Raw genomic sequence first — 14,644 nt, forward strand, 5'->3', positions numbered from 1 at the left:
ATTTCATTTCCAGTTATAAATAGCCAATAGATCGTCGAGTCACTAAGAATGGTTAAATGAAAGAATAAAATAGGTTTTCTCTTTAAAGGCTCAGCTTGCATGGGGCACCTGGGTGGCTCAGTCAGTGAAGTGGTCCAACTCTTGGTTTCAGCTCAGATCGTGCTCTCAGGGTTATGAGATCCAGCCCCATGTTGGGCTCTGCTTTGGGCATGGAGCCTGCTTGGGATTCTGTCCTTCCATCTTCCTCTGCCCCTCATCCCTGCATTCCCGATCATGTGCATTGGCTCTCTGAATCTCTAACAAAACAAAACAGAACAAAATAATTGGATTACAGGTATATATTTCTATAAGATGTTTGACAGGGATTCAGGACAGGGATCTGATTCTGGCCCTGATGGCCCTGCTCTAAATATGCTATGTGAACTTGGACAAGGCACCACTTTCTCTGGGCCTCAGTTTCCCCCAGGGAGTAAGAGGGTCAGGCAGGTGATTTCCAAAGACTCTCCAGTCCTGAAAGGATCAGGGTAAAGTACCAAGAGGTTATGAAATATCCCACAGTGTGGGAGGGAGCACATATGTCATGATTTCGTTCCAGTTTAATGTGTTTCACATTTAGTATAGTCCAAACTGTGACTGGTCCTCTGTGGAACACAGATGACTCACTTCCTGTCCTAAGTGGGTCTTCTCTGAGGTGTGGAACAGATCCTTCCTTTAGATATCAAGCCAGCTAGGGGGGTCAAGTTGTATGTTCTTATCTGTGTCAAATTAAACCCAATAACCACACACACACACACACACACACACACACACCCCACAGACATTTAAGGACACTACAGTTTAGAAGGTAGATGTTCCTGAAAAGTGTGTCCATCAAGTTTTTATAATCATGGTCACATTTGAAATAGAGTAGCTGGCAATTGAAATAAAGATTATGGTGAAACTTTTCATAAGGTGACAGATGTCTATTGTGTAGGTATTTATGAAGGCTGGAAAAGCCCGGCGTATTTACCACTTCCTCCAGGGAGTCACCTCTGACGTTGCTGACTGCTTTTATTTATCTGCCTCCCGCTAACTTCTGCTCTACTTTAAGACCTGGGCCCACATCAGAAGGTACAAAATTATAGTCTTAAGTCCACTAATTCCTAAAATGTTAGAGCCAAAAGGGAACTTTGAAACATCATATCTTCCTGCCTTCCCCTTATCATTCACCCTTTCACTTATTCATTCGTTCTTGTAACACATATTTATTTAATGCCTACTATGTGTTAAGGGCTGTGCTAGGCAAAAGACATAGAATGAAAACAGGCATAAAATGTTCCTACTCTGATTTTGTGTATGTTGGGAAGGAGCAGGCCATAAACAAGTAAACAAAGTATGTGCTAAGTAAGTACTTTGGTTAGTGGAATGGGGAATTACTGGTCAGGTAGGGAGAGCTACTTTAGATAGGCTAGGATTGGCAGAGAAGATTTCTGTAAGGAGGTGAGATTCAAACAGCTGTCTGAAGAGAAGGGGCTAACCATGCTAACAGTGGGGAGCATTGAGGAATGGAGGGAAAAAAAAAGCTGGCCCTGGTGGATGGTGAAGGAGAATGGAAGACATTGAAACCTGGAGGCAGGAGAAGTATAAAAAGGGGTTGGATGAGGGTTATTGCAGGGGGATGCTGGGAAGCGGATGGTTTAAGACAAGTTTTGGAGGTGGGCATACAAGACTTGTTTCTGGATTGGACAGGGGGTTGAGAAATAGGACGGAATCAAGGGTGACTCCTTATCTTTTAGTTTGAAAACTTGGTGGAAGTTATTTATTGAAGTGACATTGGGGAAATGCAATACAGCTTGTGGAGGAAATCCAAGAAACCTATTTTGGATTTGGCGAGTTTGATATTCTTATTGGATGTTCAGGCAGAGATGTTGGAGAAAGCACTGATTCTTGAAAAACTCTTGGAGTGTTCCAAAGGTGTTAGTTTTGTCTCCTGAACTAGACCAAAACTCCCCTGAAGGCAGGCATGGCTCATATTTCATACTTCTGACTCCTCCACAGAGGTCAGAGTGAGAGGAAAGTAACAACATTTTCATGTTCCCATGTCCTGGAATTAGAGACATCTGGTGTGCTGAGTTTGCACACCAGAAGAGCCAATTGTTAAAATTTCAGAAATGCTGCAAGTCCACTGTGAGACCATCTTGCAGTTGGCCACAGTGGGAGTATTTTCACATGGAACATGGCAAATTTTGCAAATCAGAACACTTTTCCTCAGAGATCCAGGTCATCAATACATCACAGTAAAATCCTGAGTCACCAACTCAAAGGCCCTTAGGGGAGAAGAAGATAATATCTGTCAGTGATTTGTCTGAGTCTGGAAATGAAACATTCCTCGCAGTGAAATATCAAAGCATGCTGGGCCCTAGCTAGGCTAAATGGCTAGGCTAAAATTAATATGTAATTAAAGGCCAGAAAATTATATTTATCAATTTAAAATCTATTATTTCAGATTATTACAAAACATTCAGTTCCCCTCTAGAGACTCCTCCATAAATATCTTAAAATGCATGTGATAGGAAGACCACCACGATGGACCTTTTCCCTGAATTCACACAGTTTGGCTAAAGATAAAGTCAAAGGTTCACATCAGATTAGGGAAAGATGCATCCTCTCTGAAGAAGTAAAGCTCTATGATGTCCGTTGCCGTTGTAGAGATGCCAATCCAGTGCTGCTAGATCTTACGTCTTTTCTAGAGAAGCCTGGGTTTTAATGAGAAACTTCCTGCTGTTAAAAGTTGACTTAATTCAGTCGGAGAAAGACAATTATCATATGATCTCCCTGATATGAGGAAGTTCAGAAGCAACACGGGGAGGTTTGAGGGGTAGGAAAAGCATAAATGAAACAAGATGGGATCGGGAGGGAGACAAACCTTAAGACACTCTTAATCATACAAAACAAACAGAGTTGCAGAAGTGAGGTTATGGACATTGGGGAGGGTATTGTGCTATGGTGAGTGCTGTGAAGTGTATAAACCTGGCGATTCACAGACCTGTACCCCTGGGGCTAATAATACATTATATGTTAATTTAAAAAAAAAAAAAGAAGTGTTTCTAACAGATAATAAAAATGTAATATTAGTATTTACAAAAAAAAAAGTTGACTTAATGAAAAATAACAACAACAACAATAACAACAAAAACAACAACAACAAACAGCAAACCGATGTGGGCCAAGCAAAATACTTATAAGGCTTCATTGAGCCCAAGGGCCACCCCTGTGCAACTGTCTATCTGAGACTCATGCATATGGTTATCTCTCTGGCAGAGGGGAGAAGACCCCCCAGGATATGCCAGAAATCAACTTTCTTGTAACCCTGGCATGTGGGAGTCCCATCCAATTTATTGAAGAAAGATTGTTCAAGTGACATGTTTTGTACTTCAGCATGGCAGAGCAAGTACGCATTGTTTGTATTTGTTTTCCCCATTTGGCTGTGGGCCCCTCTAGGCGATCACCGTGATGCCACCTTTGTATCTGCCCTGCGTGTAGTACTCAGGACCGCAAATAGGAGCTCGCTACAGAAGGAGATTTAGAAATATTTTGGGCAGTTTCTTGAGGAGATTGGTGCCTAAAAGATGAGAAGTCCCTTGCTCTTGACCTCAGTAGTGAATCAGTAAACTGGGACTAGAACCCAGGTCTCTAAATGATAGACCCTAGGGCTGGAAAGAGCCTGTGGTTCTCGGGAAGTATTTGCTAAATTAATGAGTGCATGAAATAATGATAGAAGAATCAATGAATGTAGGATCAAGTGAACGTGATCTAAAATGACCGGCTGGTTTTTGGAAAACAATTTGAAGTATGAGGGGTGCCTGTGTGGCTCTGTGGGTTAAGCAGCTGACTCTTGATTTCGGCTCAGAGTCATGACCTCAGAGTCATGAGGTGGAGTCCCATGTTGGGCTGGCATGCTGGGCATGGAGCCTGCTTAAGACTCTCTCTCTCTCCCTCTGCTCCCCCGACCCCCAAAAATGAATGTGTAAGTTGGGACTTGGTTTTTGTTCTTCCACTAAGCACTGTGTTGCAATACTTAGGCCCGTCCTTTTCATCTCTGGTCTTGTTTCAAGAATTATAAGCTAATAGTAATAGGTGCAGTTACTGAGTGCTGTAGGGCAGCCATTGGGCTAAATGCTTTACTTGAATTTTGTCAGTGCTTACACTAGATCTCTGAAGTGAACACTATTTTTATCATCTCCATTTCAGAGATGAAGAAACAGATGCACAATGTATAAGTAACCTGTCCACATTCATACAATTTGTAATTAACCAGTAGAGGCGATTTGAAGTGAGGCATTTCATTCTGGAAATGTAATAGTAATAAAAGTACTATGAAAAATAAAAGAATGACAGAAATGTCGAATCTGAACATTTTGGGGAGGCTCAAGGCTCTGGCATTCCTGAGGCTCTTGAAAAGAATGATGCTTGAAGCTGACATTCTTTTCTGCATTTCACACTGTCAAACTGACATTAGAATCAACATGAAGATTAGACCCAGTGACCTCTGGGGAACGTTTCAGACTAATTCAGAGACTTAGTCCTCTTATTTCTTTGGTAACCTTGAGCCTATTCTCTCAGTTTCTCTCTCTATACAATAGACTTGAACACATTAGAAGTTCTTCCAGCTCTGAGACTAAAAGTTTCTCAGAAGAATTTAATACAAAGCTAACATGAGTCAGGATTCTTTTTGGTTGCAGATTACAGAAACTTCACTCAAACCAGCCTCAACCGAAGAGGGGATTTAGTAGCTTAGTAATAAAAAGCCTATGAGTAGCCTCACCTTAGGCTTAGCTGTATCCAGGGTCTCTGAGGGTATCATCAGGTTTCCATCTCTCCAGCTTCCTCCATATATGCGCAGAATAGCCACATGTAAAGACTGACGTCCTATCAACAGGCAAAACTCAACAGGCAAAAATAATCATCTTCCCTGAAAGCAGAAAAGTCATCATGCGGAATTGGATTGACCAGCTTTGGTCTCATATATACCTTTATTGTGGCCCTCATCTTTACATGGGGACCAGTCCCAGGACATGTGTCTATTTCTTTGGTTATGTGGGAAGAACGTCTTGTATCTAACACATGGAATGGGTTTTCCACTGAATGAGAACTTTCTATATGAGAAGAGAGGGAGTGCCAGGCAAGTAGAAACACAGAAGTTGACTCCAAGCAGCTTCACCTCCCACTTAAAAGGAAGACTGACAGAATGGGTATCCTGGCTCTGAACCTTCAGGTCAGAGTCACAGGCTGTAGTGACCCTTGTCAGCATTAGAAACAAGCCTTGTCCTCTGGAAAATTTTCCTCCATCTTCAGGGATCCTTGGACTCAAACAGTGACATCAATGAATGTCATGGAGTCATTATTTTGCCTTGTAGTTGCAGTTCCTTAGAGAAATATAGGCAGCGATGATCTCAACACAGGTAATAAATTAGGAAATAAATGATCATTCCTGTGCAAAGTTTTCCAGAGCTATATTAATTTATGAGGACCTGGCCAATTAGGCAACTTGGCAAAAGCATCTGCTTTAACTCAACACCCCTGGTTTGTACTGGAGAGGGTTACCAGCCCTTTTACTTCTTTTAGCTGGCCCCCCAAGTAGTTACTTGCACTGAGGCAAAGGGGCAGAGGGCAAAGGGGCAGGAATTACCCACCAGTAAGAAGTGATGACAAAACCTCTCCTGGGCAGTGACTCCTGCTAGGCTCATGTACAGAAAAGAATTTGATCAGCCTTCCTCTCCAAAAGGTCTACATTCACAGTTTGGATACACACAGCTTGTTAGAGCTGGAAGAATGTTTAGACATTACCTAATCCAACTCTTGTATTTCACAGCTGAAGAGCTGACGTCCAGAGGGGGGAAATAACTCGGTCTAGGTAGTACGGCAAAGTTGTAGCTGAGGCAGAATTCAATCCCAAGCCTTATTCTCTTCCTTGCCAGGCAAGTTCTCTTTGGTTCTGCCCTCAGGACTCTAGTAAACATTTTGAACCATGGAAACTTTGCCCATGAAGAACCTTCATTTAATTTGATCTTCACTGGAAATGCAGGGAAGAGAAGTAAATGTTTGGTGCAGTGCCTTGGACTTATCTACTCTTAACTGGTACTACTCTAAGCTAGGAGAAGGAAGGGATAGCCCGAGACTCCTTCACATTAGAAAACGTAAAGGTTACGCATGAGTCATCAGAGGTGGTGAAGGGACATAAGTTATGTTTACTTTCCTAAGCATTTTTGTGTTTAGTTAGTACAGAAAGAAAGCTCAAAGAGGAGTGTAGGGATCTAAATTCCATTTTGATGTGGGTTTTGATGGATGATGGCAACAACTCATTCTCTCTGAATTTTGGATTTTTCATTTGCAAATTTAGCTGATTCTTAATGTCAACCCTGTCTATCGATGATCTCAAGCCTTAGGGTGTCGGGGCAGGGGGCCGTCTAAATTTTACTGTGCTTTCTGTATTATTGTTATAGATAGACACAAAACGTTTTGGATGGAAGGTGGCCAACCTAAGCCAGTCCGAGTTTGCAGATGAAAGGCCCTCTTTGCTAACCTGGCTTAGTGGAACAAGCACAGAGCTAAGAGTCTACGACACAGCTGTGTTTCCCTATGCTCCATGACCTTGAGCAAATCCTTGACTTTCTCTAGGGCTCTTTATAAAAATGGGACTGACATTTTGCACGCTTGCCTCATAAGGCTGTTGCTTGGAGAATAAAGATATCGAAATGCTTTATGACAGGCAGGCTCTTATACATGGGACTTCATACTGAGTTTGCCCTTGGTGATGGAGAACAATGTAAAAACAACCTGTAGAACTAGTCAGAAGTTCAATGTGGCCAAGACAACACCAAGGATACTGAAATTTATTTTTCTTGAGGGCATTTTGTTTTCCGGATAGTAGTGCGAGTTGAAACAAGGCTTAACAAAATATCCACACATCCGGTTTGCCTGGGGGTAGTCCTCTTTGCTGTGGTCATCCTGGTATAATTATTAGTAATACACTTTTTCACTTTCAGAAGTCTCTTTTTTGGCAATGAATGACATCCTTACCCCTAAACTTAATACCATTCTATTCAACCTCTTCGTTTTACACGCTAGGATATAGAGGCTCAGAGAAGAGAAATGACTTCCCCAATTCACCCAGAGTTCGTCCAGAGCCTGAACTTGGCAAAGCCCTTCTCTTTGTACCTGGGAAGAAAGGGGAGGGGAATACAGGGTGAGAGAATGGCTCTCTTTGTCCGCTTTCCAGCTTCTTGAAGCAACTTCTTAGCAAGAACAGCCCCACCCTCTCTTGATTTCCTGGAAAGTGATCAGCAATAGTGTGGCTGCCAGTGGCCGTGAGGGAGCTGGGAGATGGAGCAAACATTACCGAATCCTGGAAAAGGAAGTAGTTTTCTCCTTTCTACCCATAAGAACAACCTCAGGGGAAGAACCTCTGCCTATTAATAACTGGCCCTTATTTAGGTGCACAGCTTTTCCTGTGATTATTCATAAAGCACTTTCATATTCATGATCTTAATTGATCGAATTTTCACTGCCTTTGGAAATGATCTTGGAGGCATCATTACTCCCATTTTGTAGTGAGAAAAGTAAGATCTACCGAGACAGCTGGCTTGCTCTAGGTTTTGCAGTAAAGTGCAGTTGGGAACAGACCTTGGTTTCCTGTCTTCTGGCCCCGTATCCCCTGTACTCCTTGTTTCTGGCAGGGTCTACCTTAGGCATCTTCTAGGAGAAACCTCATTATAGCCAGGTTTCTTAGTATTCAAGAGACTAAATCTTCTTGGATGAGCCTAGGGCAGACCACCTTCTATCCTGAATTTGGTTTTGTGTCAAATGGTGTTAGAACACAGTCCGTGATCAACTGTGGGCTTCACTCTACAGACACCATTTCTGCGAAAATGAGTGCGTGGATGGAAAACAGTGTATTTCATCCTGGGATAAGATTTTTCTCTTTAAAATTGTTCCTAGGATCATGGGGAATAGAGTCCTACTACAGTACTTAATAGCACTGTGCTTGCAAATCACTGACCCGATAATTTGCAGAATCCCCATTTCAGAGAGATTTGTTCTGGTTCAGAATGAAATTCTTTATTTGGAACTCGACACATCCCAGACTCAGCTTGACCAGATTTTTAGCTATTGTCTTCATCAGTCTGCCCTAAGTAGGCACTTAGGCAAGGGGAGCAGCTTTTGGTGGGCCGGAGTCTGGGGACCCCAGGTGTGGTCTAGATTATGTGTGTGACTCATGTGATGTCAGGAACACCGCTTTTCTTTAAGGAAGCTCAGTTTCTTCAGCTGTGTTGAGATTGGATTAATCAGTATACTTCCAACTTCTAAAGTCACTGGATTTTTTTTTTTTTTTTTTTTTTTTTTTTTTTTTTGAGAATGCTGTGGGAACCTAGCATGTATACATGGTGAAAGGGGTGGGGCCGAAGGCTCAGAGTCCCTTCATTTAATCCATTCTGTGGCCAGGGGACCCATGTGTGGATGCTAGTGTAGAAACCATTGGATAACTTCTAAAGGCCCTTCCAGCTCCGACACTGACCTTGAGAGACCAGTACTGTCTTCAAGAGGGATTTTAAGCCCCTGAGGAGTTGCAGTGAGCACAAAACTCAGGATGTGGAACTGGGTGGACAGGAAGAGGGGTTGTGACGGGGTAATAAAGAGGAAAACGTGGGGTGGAGGGTAGTATGGTACGGGGCCCCGCACTTCACAGTTTACGAAGTATTTGCACATCCATCGTTTGTCTCTTCCGAGTTTGCCCAACCCTGTACATTCAGGCGATTGCACAAGACCTCGCAGGCAGCCCCGTTCCTGGCCGTAGAGCTCAGGGACTTAAAGAGGAAGAAGAGACCATTTGAGCCTCAAGGAGCTTACCATCCTCTAAAGGAAAAGGCACGTAAACAAATCACTGTCATGGGCAAACAGCAAGCATCTAAGAGAGGTGCATGCAAACGCTGAGGAGAGCAAGAAAGGCCACATTTCTCCAGGGAAGGGAGGAATGGGGTCATTCCCTGGGCCCTGAGCTCTGGCAGCTTGAGGAGACATGGTTCCTGGGGGCAAGGGGAGGTGTCCCAGAAACCTGGCCCTGGGGTAGGGGAGCAGAGGTGAAGCCTTAAAGGTAACCTGACTGGGAAGGGCTTTGAAGGTGATGCAAAGAATCTAGAACCTGTGGCACTTGGAATCTGTTCCCTAGATGAGGAAGCAGCCTCCCAGTCAGGACCTTGGCCTGAGCCACCCCCGTCGGGAAGGGAGCTGCGGGGCTCCCCCCCCCCCCCGCCCCCCCAGCCCTGTGTCTTGGTGCTCCTTCTGCTACCCTGTGCTGCCTCCAGCAGGCCTGAGCTGAGGCAGGCCGTGTGCGTGGGAGAGGCCTCCGGGCTGGGGCTGTTTATCCTGTTCGCAGGGGCTGGCCCTGGCCTGGAATGGAAGTGGGTGGGGTGGGGGCCGTGGGGGGGGGAGGGGCCTGCCAACAAGGGCTACATTCAAGGCCTGCACTGGAGCCGGGGCGAGGAGAATGGAAAGCTACAGTCTGTCAGAGCGGCCAGCCTTGGCAAGGCGGCCGGGGCCTTATAAGGAAATGTTGTTCTCTCTGAGCCAGTGGGGCTGGGACGGAGCCCTGGGCCCACAGGACAGAGCTGCCCTTGTGGTGGTAGGCCGGGGGTGCCAGCCGCCCCTGCGCTGGGAGCCTGCGCTCTCAATGGGCCACTTCTGCGGGCTCAGCATTCCCTCACAGCCCCCGCGTGTGAGGGGGCCCCCACCCCCTCCACGCCCTCCCACTCCCCAGCGCCCTGGGCTGATTGGAGGAAAGGAAAAAAACAAAACAAAACAAAACAAAGACTTGGCCAGATCCCAGGCCTCATTGCTGTTTGATGCCGAATTACCCAGAACGCAGGCTCAAGTCAAATTCTCTTTTCCCTGAAGGAATCTTGAGTAAAGGGATCACTCTTTGCCCTCTTTCCCTTCCCTGCACCCTGGTCTGTCTCCTCCTCCTTGTGATCACAGAATGGGCAGGGCTGGGCCCTGTCCTGTGCAGAAAGGCAGGATCTGAGACCCCGCAAAGGAAGACACCCGCGGGAGGGCAAGGGCCGCTGGGGCAGCCCTCGGAGGAGAAGGGCGACTCTCTTCACCCTCCGTTACCTGGGTCTGGGGGGCCAGCGGGCCTGAGAGACACAGCAGAGCCAGAGGAAAAACGGAGCCAGCCCAGGAAGCAACAACAGAAGAGAGTGTCAGCATTAGTCAGCTCCTGGAAGGAGCGCCTTTCCACAGCATGCCATGAGGGCTGATTTAAAGTATTGATCCCTCAGGGATGTCCCTGAACCCGAGATTAGGATAGGAGCAGGAAAGATGCTTAGTGTGGCCTTTTGCTTTGCCTATTCATAGACTCATAGATATACGAAACCCTGGAGTTAGGAGGGAACAGGTCAGCCAGCCCGGCTCTGCACCTGGAACAAACGTGGCGGACTTTCAACCAGACTATGCTCTCCCAGCAACTGTGAACTTGCTCCCCCTGGTCGGTCTCCGGTATCTACAGGTGACCCCCTGCATGTCAGCCACCCTGAGGACACAGTCCAGGGCAAAGCTCTGAGAGGCACACGATGAGCCAAATACAAGGGAGAAAGTAATATGTCGTAGCAAAAACACAAAGATGCTCTTAAGAGTTGTGATGAGGGAGAAATTCCTCGTGACTAGATGTACAGAGCGGTGGACAAGAAAAGGTCTTGTCGAAGAGATGGCATTTGGGGTGAAGAAAAGCTGAGTTCACAGAGTGACATTTGAGAGCCCGGAAAACGGGGGAGTGGCCGGCATGAGCCTGCCCAGGATGGTGGCAAAGCTAGGCGCTTGTTGGGCACCTGCAGGGAGACGGGCATGGCTAGGTGTGCACAGCTGGGAGACGAGGGAGCTAAGGTTGGCAGATGGGTTAGCACCAGAGTTTGGAGGCTCAGGATGCCAGAGGGAGAAGGAGATTCAAGTGCAAGACAGCCGGGAGCCTCCGAAGTTCTGAGTATCAGAGAGCTGTGACCAAGGCAGTGACTCTGGCAGTGGGACTCTGGCATCCTTTTCTAGCTTCACTTCCCCAAAAAGTGCTCCTTCCCCAAGCAGAGCTCTGGGTGGGCCACATTCCCCTTCCCAGGGTCTGGAGACCCAGCTCTCCCTGCTGCCACCTAGATCCCAGGATGTCAAGTGCAGCAGGGGCTTAGTGGTGCCTTTTGGAACAACCAGTGACCGTTCCCCCAGGGGAGGATCAGGCCTGGCGTTTTGGTTCGTTTCTCTTTTTGAGTTGACGCTTTTTGTTAACAAAGTCATTCTGTTCAGATGGGTTTAAGAAACCTAATCCCCAGTGGTTTTTGGCAGAAGGTTATCAAAGAACACCCTGGGTTAATAGGCAAAGACGCTGTGATGCCATCACAGCTCCAAGAGTCTGGCCTTCTTTGGGCATCCACTGTTTGCACACTTGTGCTAGTCTCAGTGCTGCTAATAGCTCTGTGGCCGCCTCCCTGTTCTCCCTTCTATTACTGCCTTCCCTTTCTTTCAAGGCCGGTGTCCATGGAGGCACCATGGCACCAAGGGGGCCAGAGTCTCTGTTGGGAGGAGAGCAGGAGTCGCCCCGCTGGTGGGGAGCCTGAGGCCATCTGGTCCTGGGCTCCGAGGCATGGCTATGAAGGGCCCAAGCTCCCTCCTGTGCCTGGTTCCTGCCTCCCCGTTTTGAGGGCTGAACTGGAGGAACCAAGGCTCTGACTCTCGGTAGCTTCCCACCAAGTTTCCCTTGGGGCCACAAGGCAGACAGGGAGCCTGGGGGCCTCAGAGAGAGTGCTAGTCTGGGATATCCAATAGATAGGGCTCATTTTGAACTTGTGTTTGAGGATCATGAATTTATTTCTTTCCTTTTCAGGGCACATGAGAGCGTTTTATGGTGAGGTATCTTGTTGACTCTAAAGTGAATTTCAAATAACAAACTTAGATGATGGCGAGGGTCCTCGGACACAAAGCAGAATTCTCTCTGTACCTTCTAATTTTTTTTTATCACTTCAGTCATTGGGTAGGCTCAGTCTTCAGTTCTGAGAAATGCCATGAGCCAATCTCTGCAGATTTTCTTTTCATTTAATTTTACCTAACCATTCATGTTTGCCCATTTATTTGATTTGGTAATGAGTGGTCCAAAAACATAGGGAAGTATAAAGGGAAAATCATCCAAGTTTCTCTCTGACTCTTTCCCCAGTTACCCTGCCATCCTCCCCCAAAGCAGCCCGAGTTACTATTTTCCTGTGTATCCTTCTCCTCTGTGATGCTTTTACGGAAAGGCTTATCAAGGACTTTCCTCATCCGGGACACACAGCTGATTCAGAAGGAGGCAAGCCTGTTCAAACCAAATTCTCAAGGGACAGTTGCTCTCCCAGACTTGCTGGCTTGGGATGCTGACCCTGATTCTAGATGCCAGATAGACCTCACCTGATCCAGGTGTCCGTAGAGTGATCCCTGCTGTCCTTGAGCCCAGCCCTTCATGACGAGGTGCTAAGGTACACTCTCTGGAATGAGATTTAAGTTACCGTCCCCTGCATGATCTTATAGAAAACGAAAACTTTAGGGACTGTGTTCTGAGTTCAGGAGCCAGAGGAGGATGGCTCTAAGGGGGATCTGGCACACAGGTTGCTAAGGCTCAAGAAGGAGTCTCTGTGAGGTTAGCATCCTCTTCCTTGGGCCATGCCCTTCTGATTTCTCATGCTCTGATACTGAACTGAAATGCCCATCACTTGCTCACCTTGGGACCGAGAGCTCCACTAAGGTACAGCAGCTTGCAGATCACACAGGGTCTTGGTCTTGTTCACTTATGCAGGAGCACTGTCTTGTTCACGGGTGGTGCTGGAGCTGCGTTTTCCCAGGGAGGATTCATCAGTTGTGGCAGCTCGGCTCTCTGCATGCTGGTTGCTGGGAAGGGTTGTAAAGCCTCTTTGGTGGGAAGAGTCTCTTCCTGATCAGAGTCCAAACTGAAAATGGATCCTGCATTGCAAGCACAGTGACAGTATCATTAAAGGTTGTGGCAGCCTGGAACATCATTGTTTGGCCACTTCTTGCCCAATATCATGTGGGTTTCACTTGCAGAAGGATCTACATGGTAAGTGAGGTAGGAACAAGTCAGCACAAACAGAGCCATAAATATCTTGATGTATGAAATCTAGCTGGGTGGGGAAAGCAGGTGTAGATAAACAGCTGGATAAGAATACAGGTTTGAACCTACTGAAATACTAAGAAGATAGTCTATAAAAGATAGTATTAAAGAAAAAGTTACCTGTGGCCTTTTTGTCTCTTGTAACCATTTTTATTTTTCATAGCCCCTCCATCTTCTTGTCCACACTCCATGCATATTTTGATGTAGCTGCGATCCTCTTGCAAATGCTATTCACAATCCGTGTTTTTGTTTAATATTATAGGCACTTGCCATATTGCTCCAATCTTTATTTTATGGCTACAGAAATGCCATTGTGGTGATTCACAATATATTTCTTGCTTTTACCTATTGTTGAAATTTTACGTCTCCAGCTGCTTAGTGTTATGGATAATTTTGTAAAGAACATTTGTAAATGTTATTTAGCTTTGTGCTTTTGTTGATTTCTTTAGAATCAGATTCAAGAAGGGGGATGACTTGGCCAAAGGGTACGGACCCCCTTATGAGGAGCAGCATTCCCTCTGGTTCAAAGCCAACTGTGTTAGAGCTCTCCGCCTCATACTGATGTGACTGGCTTGGTGCTCTCAGCCAGTAAATAGCATGTCACCTGGCAACTGAGCAGAAGAGAAGTTTACTAGGTCCAGAGAGAGATCTGTTACTGCACAAGTTCTCTACATTGGATGGCAGAATATACCTCGGGGCCATTCTAGGGGTCTGCCTTATTTGCAAAGGTTGTTCATTTGTGGATGCCATCTAGGGACCTTTGAACTAAAAATCGGGAGCAAAAGCCAACCAGTGCTGAGCTCCCAGTTCTTATCCTATGGCTGTAGGGGATGAGGGCTGCAGGAGGTATGAGGGTACAAGTCACTCTATTCTTAGTGCAAGGACACCGTGGCCTCATCAGCGGTGCTGACCCTGGGCACAGGCTTCATGGCAGGGGCCCAGTTATGTGCAATGTCATTGTCAGCCAAGGTCCTCGGGGATATGATTAAACTTGACCCAAACCCCAGTGCCAAGCCTTGTGAGAGTCTTGAATTCAGAGCCCCATTTCCACAGGTGCCCACAGATGGGTCATAGTGCCCCAGCCCACAGCGCCTCTTCTGAGCGTAGTATCCAGCTCTGCCCCATGCAATTCAAGGAGCAAAGCCCAGCTCCTTCCCTGGTCTTCACAAGAATCCCTTCTCCCCCAGGACTTTGTGAGCTTGGTAACCTTACTCAAGACAGAGCGCCTCGAGGAGGAGTCCCATCATGGACTAGACAGACTTTCGCTTTCTTGACACCCACTCCCAACTCTTTTTTTCAGCCTCATAGTCCTGAGCAGTAAGCAAGTGACTTCCCCCAGTCCTCCTCAGGGAAGTGTCCTCATATTCAAGTGCCTTCTATGCCCATGCAGGTAGGAATCTTCTCCAAGTAAATACATATCCCTCCCTAAAGGAATTCTGGCGGGTAGGTCTCCATCTGCTATCAATAACC

General features: G+C 46.3%; 1 long non-coding RNA gene across 1 annotated transcript; it reads right to left on the reverse strand.

Moving 5' to 3' along the window:
* Positions 1-310: 310 nt before the first annotated feature.
* On the reverse strand, positions 311-13,011 carry LOC131824736 (uncharacterized). Its single transcript, XR_009350967.1, has 3 exons — positions 12,767-13,011; positions 4,805-4,951; positions 311-2,306 (listed from the first exon to the last, which is right to left on the reverse strand). It is a non-coding gene; the product is annotated as an uncharacterized LOC131824736 (long non-coding RNA).
* Positions 13,012-14,644: the final 1,633 nt, after the last annotated feature.

This window comes from Mustela lutreola, chromosome 2 (assembly GCF_030435805.1).
Source record: "Mustela lutreola isolate mMusLut2 chromosome 2, mMusLut2.pri, whole genome shotgun sequence".
NCBI classification, from domain to species: Eukaryota; Metazoa; Chordata; class Mammalia; order Carnivora; family Mustelidae; genus Mustela; species Mustela lutreola.